Below are 10,460 nucleotides of genomic sequence, written 5' to 3'. Positions count from 1 at the left end.
TCAAAAAAAAAAAAAAAAAAAAAAAAAAAAAAAGTCTGTTCTTTTTCTAATTTCTTGAACTAGATAATTGTTTTTGATCCTTTATTTTTCTAATATGTGCATATAAAGCTATAAATTTCCTTTGAAATGTGTGTCACATGTTTTTAAGAGGTCATTTTTTACTATTATTCAATTCAAAGTATTTTCAGATTTCCCATATGAGTATTGTGATTCGTGGATTATGTGAAATGTTTTTAAATCTCCAAGTACATATGATTTTCTAGTTATCTAGTTGTTATTGATTTCTGGAGTTCGAGACCAGCCTGGCCAACATGGTGAAACCCTGTCTCTACTAAAAATATAAAAATTAGATGCGTGTGGTGGCATGCGCCTGTGGTCCCAGCTTCTTGGGAGGCTGAGGCAGGAGAATCACTTGATCCAGGAGGTGGAGGTTTCAGTGAGCCGAGATCGTGCCACTGCACTACTACAGCATAGGCAACAGAGCAAGACTCCATCTCAAAAAACAAAAAAGAAGGTGTTTTATGTGATCTTTTCTCTTGAAGACCAGGAAGCGTTCATCTTTAAATGTCCCATTTTACTTCATGTGCCCTTCACAATTGTAAATTATTCTTTACCTTTTATCCGAATACATGCATAGTTACATTGATATGTTTGTTTTTAGCCATAACAAGTTTTGATGTGCATTCTTGACAATATTGTTTGCTTCAAAATCTACAAAGGCTAATGATTTTTCTAGCTTATGACTTAAAGTCTACTGTTTCAGAAGAATTTTCCCAAATACTCAGTTGACTCAAGTTTATTTCAGCATAAATGTCTTGCAACATACTTTTAAATATTATCTCTTATTAGTTTATTCCATTGTTTTATTACTTTTTTGCCGGGACTCCAACTTCGTGAATAGTGCCTTTGCTTAACTTTGATTTCTACCACTTTTCTGTGACCTCTTTTTTCCTTATGTCATTTTCATTATCCAGGTGTTTTTCTACCTTTCTTCAATGCTAGTCATTATATTTTCATTTGAGTCTATTCTCTTTTGTGACGTTGTGGTTCCCTTTTTCCTTAGGAGATAACTTTGTCTTTCTTTCATTTATCTTCCGGCTTTAATTAACTATATTTTCATTTCCTTATGTTTTTGCCCATTTTTGTTTGTAGTTTTTAGATATCTGACTCCAGGGGCTTTTCATATCCACAAATGCTTATTTGAATAAATTTTATTCTATTTGAAGTGTCGGCTTAGAATTTTATTCTGAGTCATAGTTATTTTATTTGGGGAGATTTGAATTAGTCAGAGTATATTAGATCTGAGTTTTTATTTGTTTATTAATGATTTACGTAAGTTACATGAACTTGAAAATTTCTTAGGCTGATTTAAATAATTTATGAACACTCTTAGACTGATTTAAATAATTTATGAATACTCCTGACCTCAGGTGATCTACCCGCCTTGGCCTCCCAAAGTGCTGGGATTACAGGCATGGGCCACCACGCCTGGCCTATCAGACCTTTCAAAAACAACATACAAAGCAAAACAATCATAAGGTGGGTAGCAAATTCAAAATACTCTATAATATACAGAGGGCTTTATATCCAGCCAACTAACCTTGTGTAGTACCAGGACTACACAAGAAAGTATTAAAGATATGAGAACATATAAAATCATTTACCTACAAGCCTTTCTTGAAGAAACTACAGGATGAGTTTCATCCAAACAAATATTACTGGGAAGTTCTCATTAAAATGATGGGTGTGAGTATTTACACATATTGTAGCTCTAAGGCTAAAATGAAAATAGGACAAGGGTGAGTTACTAATATGGAAATCTTATATATTGTGTAAGTTAAAAATAATGAAACTAAAAATGGGAGGAGAAGAGAGAGGGAAAGAAGAAAGTAGAATAAGTTAAATTTTTTAAAATACGGAAGCAATTAATACAGGACTTGTAGAAAAGGAAACACAGCAATTATAATAAAAATAGTTATAAAATATTGTGACACGAGGCCAAATCTATCAAAAGTCATAGTTATCAATACGAATGGCTTAACTACCAAAACAAGACATCACTTTGAATCACAAAACACAACCCAAATATTTGCAGAATATAAGAGACACACCAAAACCAAAGTGATTAAGAAAGGATAAAAATTTACACACAAGGCCGGGCGCAGTGGCTCATGCCTGTAATCCTAGCACTTTGGGAGGGTGAGGTGGGCAAATCACCTGAGGTCAGCAGTTCAAGACCAGCCTGGCCAACATGGTGAAACCCCGTTTCTACTAAAAATAAAAAAATTAGCTAGGTGTGGTGGCAGGCACCTGTAATTCCAGCTACTCAGGAGGCTGAGGCAGGAGAATCGCTTGAACAAGGCAGAGGTTTCAGTGACCTGAGGTCGTGCCATTGCACTCCAGCCTGGGTGACAAGTGCAAGACTCTGTCTCAAAAAAAAAAAAATATGCACAAAGGCATACTAGGCAAATGAAAACATTAAAAAAAACAAGGTATAGCCATCCTTACGTAAGTAGTATTGAGGCCACAAAACATTAAGCATGACAAAGAAAGCAAGCTTTTAATGCTAGAACCCAATTCACGATAAAGATACAATACTTATGAATGTCTGCACACAAAAATCACATTCTCCATAAATAGAAACCAGAGAGGCACTAATGAGTAGTTAGGAAGGCTCTCATCATTGAGAACTTTAAAACACTACTCTCAATACAACACACATCAAGTGGACAAAATAACTAAGGATATAGAAGACCTAAACATCATAAAATCAATAAGAAAAATCTTAAGAATAAATACAAACATTACACCCTTAGAAAATACACTTTCTTTTGGAGACACAGTCTCACTGTGTTGCCCAGGCTGGAGTGCAGTGGAACGATCTCAGCTCACTGCAACCTCCAACCCCCTGGTTCAAGCAGTTCTCCTGCTTCAGCCTCCCAAGTAGCTGGGACAACACACGTGTGCCACCACCCTGGCTAATTTTTGTATTTTTAGTAGAGATGGGGTATCACCATGTTGGCCAGGCTGGTCATGAACTCCTGACCTTATGATCCACCCACCTTGGCCTCCCAAAGTACTGGGATTACAGGCGTGAGCCACCATGCCCGGCCTAGAGTATATACTTCGTCAAGAACACATAGAATAGTCACAAGAAATTATCATATAATAGATCACAAAGACATATCTGCAAGTTCCGTAAGTACAAATATTATAAACAACACTTGCTAGTTACAATGCAATGATGCTAGAAATTATTAGCAAAGTCATTAACACAAAGACTCTTTCCCATGGAAAAATTTTAAAAATTGTTAACTATGGAGTAAAAGGGGAGATGGAAAAATTCTAAAAACAATGATAATTAAAATATTACAGATCAGCATCTACGGGTCCATTTAATGTAGAAATCAGAGGAAAATTCTTAGCACTGAGCACTGTATTAGAACATTTTCACATTGCTGATAAAGACATACCCGAGACTGGGAAGAAAAAGAGGTTTAGGTGGACTTATATTTCCATGTGGCTGGGGAGGCCTCAGAATCATGGGGAGGTGAAAGGCATTTCTTACATAGTGAGGGCAAGAGAAAATGAGGAGGAAGCAAAAGCGGAAACCCCTGATAAACCCGTCAGATCTCGTGAGACTTACTCACTATCAGGAGAGGAGCACAGGAAAGATCGGCCCCTATGATTCAGTTACCTCCCCTTAGGCGGCTCCAACAACACGTGGGAATTCTGGTAAATATAATTCAAGTTGAGATTTGAATGGGGACACAGCCAAACCATGTCAAGCACATTTATTAGAAATGAAAGAATTCAATATATGATTTAATTTCACAGATGGAAAATATAGAAAAGTAATACAATAACAAAGTAATACAAAAAAGACAAAAAACACAAGAAAAATATAATAAAGATGAAAGGAGAAGTAAATGAGATAGGGAATAGAAAAACGAGTGAAATGCAGGCCTCAATAGAACCATATTAATAATGCATTAAACATAAATAGGTATATCACCACAACCAAAAAGCACAGAAGACCAGACAGAATATGAAAGCAAGAAACAACTGAATTCTTGTCTATTAGGTACAATATTTAGATATGATGACACAGATAGATGAAATTGACCAAATGGGAAATGAAATACCATGCACATTATAAGCAAAAAATTCTATGTAAATATCAAACATCAAGACAAAAGGGACAAACAAGGACAGTTAATAATGTTAATAGTGTCAATATATCAATAATACATAAAAATTATCGCCATACATGTGCCTAGAAACAGGAGTAAGATATAAAATATTTAACAACTAAAGGGAGAAAAGAAACTCCAAAATCATAGTTGGAGATTTTAACACTAATCTTGCAGCAATTAATAGAAGAGGTGACACACACACAAAAAACCATTTCAAAATAAATGATCTGATGAATGCCATCAACTACTTTAATCAAAGTAAATTGTATTTATAAAAATCCTAAAAGTTGAGAATAAATATCCTTTCAGGTCCAAATGCAATATATTTACCAAGATTTTGCACATACTGGGTCTTAAACAAGGCTCAATAAGCTTTAAAATTTAAAATTTTATAGAATATGTTCTCTGACCAAAATTATACTAAATTACAAATTAACAGAAATAAAACATCTAGATATTCCTCAATATCTGGAAGCTAAACAACTCACTTTTAAACAACAGATTGCTCAAAGAACACATCACAACTAAAAACAGAAAATATTTCGAAATGGATGAAAATTAAAACACAACGTATCGATATTTCTGAGAGGTATGGAAAACAGTGCAGATGTATAGATTTATGTATATGTTAGGAAATAAAGCAAAAGCTCTATATCAATGCTACATTTAAATCTCAGGAAGCTAAGCAAAGCAAAAAGAGCAAATTTAGATGACAATAAGTAGGTAGAAAAAAACATAGGTGACAGAAGGAATTGATGAAAATGAAAGCTAATGAGCAATAGAGAGAAACAATGAAAACAAAAGCGTTTTTTTTTTGGTAACGATCCATAAAATTGGTAACACTTTAGTAAGTTACTAATATCTAGAATGAAAGGGAAGCTACTATTACAATTCCAACAAAGGAGTGGACAATTCCCAATGTATTTTAAGTGACCAGCATAACCCCAGAAAAAAACAATATCCCCACGAACATAGATGCTAAATTTCTTAACAAAATATTGGCAAATCAAATGCAGCAATTTTTTGGTTTTTTTTGAGACGGAGTCTCGCTCTGATGCCCAGGCTGGAGTACAGTGGCATGATCTCAGCTCACTGCAAGCTCGGTTTCCCGGGTTCATGCCATTCTCTTGCCTCAGCCTCCCCAGTAGCTGGGAGTACAGGAGCCCACCACCACACCCAGCTAATTTTTTTTTTATTTTTAGTAGAGACGGGGTTACACCATGTTAGCCACGATGGTCTCCATCTCCTGACCTTGTGATCAGCCCGCCTTGGTCTCCCAAAGTGCTGGGATTACAGGCGTGAGCCACTGCACCCGGCCTGCGGCAATATTTTTTAAAGGTAATCCTAGTGACCAGGGTATCTGCTAATATTAGAACATTGATTGAGAAGAAATTGAACCCTGAAGATTGAAATGGGGAAACACAGGCAAGGCCCCAGTGAAAAAGTGGCCCTCAAACTAAATTTACCAAGTTCTCCCCTCTCCACCCCCTAGTCAAAGCAGCCCTTCAGCACTCAGCTAAGGAGGGTACCTCCCTTTGCCTGAAGAACGTGTAATGCCCCCCTGTGAGGTAGTTAACTTGAAAGACACTGCTGAGTCTCACAAGAACCTATTTTAATAACATTATCCCAATTTATGTAGACATTAAGTGGGATCAAGGCAGAAGCAATATAAAGTTAGATCAGGCTGTGATATAAGTTACATATAAAGTTAGATCGCTGCTGTGAGAACAGCATCAAACCATCTATGACCCAACACCTCCCACTAGGCCCACCTCCCAACACCTCACCTTGAAGATCAAATTTCAACATGTATTTTGGTGGTGGCAAACAAACCATATCCAAACCACAGCAGCCAGTCTACTAAATTCTCATTAGCCTGTGCAGTCAGAAAGATCTAGGTCCAGTGAACAGAAGTCTGACTTAAATCATCAAAAGAGAGTTATGGCTCCACAATCAATTCACAAACTAGAATCAGTTTATAGAATTCTTTCCTTTGAATTAAGAGGAAAGGTTCCCTTGAGGAAGGAACACAATACAATGTCAGAAACTTGTAATGCTGATTTTCCTCCCAGCCATCCCCAAAGGCACCCACAGCCCTTTGTCACAATGAGTGCCTTGAGGAAAGGGAAGTAATAAGACTTTTAAGGGATTGCTGGCTCTAAACTGACCCTAATTCCTGAAGATGAATACTACCTGTGGCCCATCAGTCAGAATAGGTCTTTATGCAGGTCAGGTGATTGATGGACTTTTAGCTCAGACCTGTCTCATAGTTGACCGACTGTCTCCCTGAACCCAACCTGCACTCGTTTCCTTAATTCTGGAATTCATAATTGGAAGAGACAGTCTCAGCAACTGGCAGAATCCCCAAATCCACAGGTTTCCAACCCGTGGAGTAAGGGCTATTATGGTAGGCAAGGTCAAGGAGAAGCCCCTAGAAGTGCTGCTCTTTCTACAAAACTAATTAGCCACAAGCAATACTGCATTCTGGAAGGATTGCAGAAATCAGTGCTACGATCAGGATACAGGGGTGATGATTGCACCACATTCCTGTTCAATGCACCAATTTGGTCCATGGAGAAGACAGACCGATATTGGAGAATGATAGTGGATTATCATAAATTATTCAGATGGTGACCCCACTTCAGCTGCTCTTTTCCAGATGTGGTTTTGTTGCTTTAGCCAATCAACCATCCCCTGGTACTTGATTTGCAGCTACTGATCTGAAGAATGCCTTTTTTATTTTCTTTATACCTATTAGTGAAGACCACTAGAGGCACTTTGATTTCAGCTGGCTAAGCTAGAAATACATTTTTGCTATCCAACCACAGGTGTTTATCAACACTCCAGCCTATACTTGATCACCTTTCCTTTCCACAGCACCTCACAATGGTTTATTACTTTTTTTTTTTTTTGCAACAGAGTCTCGCTCTGTCGCCCAGGCTGGAGTGCAGTGGTGAGATCTCTACTCACTGCAAGCTCCGCCTCCCGGGTTCGTGCCATTTCCTGCCTCAGCCTCCCGAGTTGTTGGGACTACAGGGCCGGCCACTACGCCCAGCTTATTTTTTTGTATTTTTGTTTTTTTTAGTAGAGACGGGGTTTCACCGTGTTAGCCAGGATGGTCTCAATCTCCTGACCTCGTGATCCGCCTGTCTCACTCCGTCCTCACGTGGCCTTGTCTCTCAGCACTGCATCCCTGGTGCCTCTCTCTTCTCATAAAGACACCTGTCCTATTGGATGAGGGCCCCACCTACATGAGCTCATTTACCTTTAGGAGCCCCCTAAAGTCCCCGTTTCCAACTACAGTCACATTGGGGGTTAGGACTTTAACATATGAATTTTAGGGGGACACATTCAGCCTGTAGCAGACATTTCAATTGTTTCTCGTGTCTTAATCTAATTCAAATTTAGCAGTGAGAGCTTCAGTAATCTCAGCCTCTGCCATCTCTCATAGCTGGGTAACTAGCCTTTCACAGGGTCTCACCTTGCTTGCTGAGGGTAAGCGTTAAATCACCCTTGTGAATGGCAGCTTTAAGCAAATGCCTCATGAGGTAATAACCTACATTGGTCACATTGATTTTTTATTTCCTTTTTCATTTTTAAATTGAGGCAGAGTCTCACTCTGCCACCCAGGCTGGAGTGCAGTGGTGCGATCTCGGCTCACTGCAACCTCCACTTTCCAAGTTCAAGGGATTCTCCCACCTCTGCCTCCTGAGTAGCTGAGATTACAGGTGCCTGCCACCATGCCCAGCTAATTTTTTTTTTTTTGTATTATTAGTAGAGACAGGGTTTCCTCATGTTGGCCAGGCTGGTCTCGAACTCCTGACCTCAAGTGATCCACCCGCCTTGGCCTCCCAAACTTCTGGGATTACAGGCATGAGCCACCATGCTGACCTTATTTCTTTATTGAAAAATAAATAGATAACAATAAAAATTTTAAGATGTAAAATGATATTAAATGAAAAGCATCTTGTCTTCCCTTCCTATCCCACTATCTATCACATATCTCTTAATTTTCATAATTTCCATTATTTTCATAACTAAGGGCTGTTTCTTTTATGAATTACTGAAAACAATTCAAACTGGCTTGTAAAAAAGTGAAGATGAATGACCCCTGAAAAATGAACATTTTCAGATCTGTCTGGATTGGGTTTCAATTTTTTTTCTTTTCTCTTTTCTTTTTTTTTCTGAGACAAGGTCTTGCTCTGTCACCCAGGCTGGAGTACAGTGACACAATCTTGACTCACTGCAGCCTCAATCTCCTGGGCTCAAGCAATCCCCCCACCTTAGCCTCCCAAATAGCTGGAACTACAGGCATGCACCACCACGCCTGGCTAATTTTCATTATTTTTGTAGAGATGAGATTTTCCATGTTGCCCAGGCTCGTCTCAAACTGAGCTCAAGCGATCCACCCACCTCAGCCTCCCAAAGTGCTGGGGTTACAGGTGTAAGCCAGTGTGCCCAGCACTTTACTGTCTTTTACCATTTATCTCTTATATGGGATGAAGCACAGTGATTTACCAGGCCTGAGTTATGTGACTAATTTTATGGTGTGGACTGGGATGGATAATGTGTTTTCTGAAGAAAAAAAGAAAAGAAAAGAAAAGAAAGAAAGAAAAAAAGAGAAAGAAAGAAGGAAGGAAAGAAAGAAAAAAAGAGAAAGAAAGAAGGAAAGAAAGAAAGAAAAAATGCAAGATACTGTTAACAGAAAAGGAAACAGGTGACAGGTAAGTCAGTATTACAGATAGTCACATTTAATGACAATTTAAAATATAATGCATATATTTCTTTTTTTTCTTTTTTTTTTAACTGGCGCCCGGCTCATTTTTGTGTTTTTAGTAGAGATGGGGTTTCACCATATTGCCCAGGCTGGTCTCAAACTCCTGGCCCCAAGTGGTCCGCCCACCTTGGCTTCCTAAAGTGCTGGGATTACAGGCGTGAGCCACTGTGCCCAGCCTATACTTGTTTTTTTATTGTGGTAAAATGTTTGTAACATAAAACATACCATTTAATCACTTTTTAAGTGTACAGTTCAGTGCCACTAAAGTGCATTCACAATGCTGTACAACCATCACCATTATCCATTTCCAGAACTTTTCCATCATCCCAGACAAACTCTGTACCCACTAAACAGTGACTCCCCAGCCCCTAGTAACCATTATTCTGCTTTTTGTCTCTGTGAATTTGCTTATTCTAGGTACCTCGTGAAAGCGGTATCATACGGTTTTGTCTTTCTGTGTCTGCCTTATTCCACTTAGCATGTTTTCAAGGTTCATCCATGTTGTCGGCTGTATCAGAATTTTATTCCTCTTAAGGCAGAATCATGTCCCATTGTGTGTATTGTACAGATGCTCTCGATTTATGATGGAGTTACATCTCAATAAACCCACCATAGATGGAAAACATCGTGTTGCAAATGCATTTAATACACCCAACCTACTGAACATCATAGCTTAGCCTAACCTACCTTAAACATGCTCAGAACACTTAGATTAGCCTACAGCTGGGCAAAATCATCCAACACAAAGCTTCTTTTATAATCAAGTGTTGAATATTTCACGTAACTTACAGAATACTGAAAGTAGAAATCAGTATGGTTGTACGGGTACTTGAAGTACAGTTCCTATTGAATGGTTATCACTTTTGCACCATTGTGAAGTCAAAAAATATTAAGTCAAACCATCGTAAGCTGGGGACTATCTGTGTTTGTTTTTGAATAGATAGTACACGCACAGAGTACAACATTTAAAGATGCAAAGGACCTAGAGTGAAGAGTAAATCTCTCTCTTATCCCTTCCTCCTCCCAGCCCCAGGTCCCCTCCCAAGAGAAAACCAGTGTGACTGCATTCTTGTGTATCTTTTCTGAGAGTGTCTGCACACTCAGCATCTAGGTTTAAATAGTATTTAAAAATATATTTTCACACAAGTATTAGTACACCAGGCATATTGTTCGTGCATCTTGCTGGTATCTTCTTTCTTCACCGCCCCCTTCTTTTTTTTTTTTTTTTTTTTTTTTTTTTTTTTTTTTGAGACAGAGGCTTAGCTCAGTGTGCTAATCCAGAGGTTTTTTTGAGACGGTTTAGGGGAGGGGAAAAGGTTGATATAATAATGCAGGGTTGCTCCTCGGGGTATCGATCTAGAAACAATTTTACGGAACTTCAGTTGTAAACTAAATAACATTACTTGTATAATGGTGATGGCCATGTTGTTGTTTTAATCAGTTGCCTCGTTTTAAAAGAAATTTTTATGGAAAACACATTCAACTAT

Source organism: Gorilla gorilla, chromosome 16 (genome assembly GCF_029281585.2).
Source record: "Gorilla gorilla gorilla isolate KB3781 chromosome 16, NHGRI_mGorGor1-v2.1_pri, whole genome shotgun sequence".
Lineage (NCBI taxonomy): Eukaryota > Metazoa > Chordata > Mammalia > Primates > Hominidae > Gorilla > Gorilla gorilla.
This window is presented reverse-complemented; position numbering follows the sequence as displayed.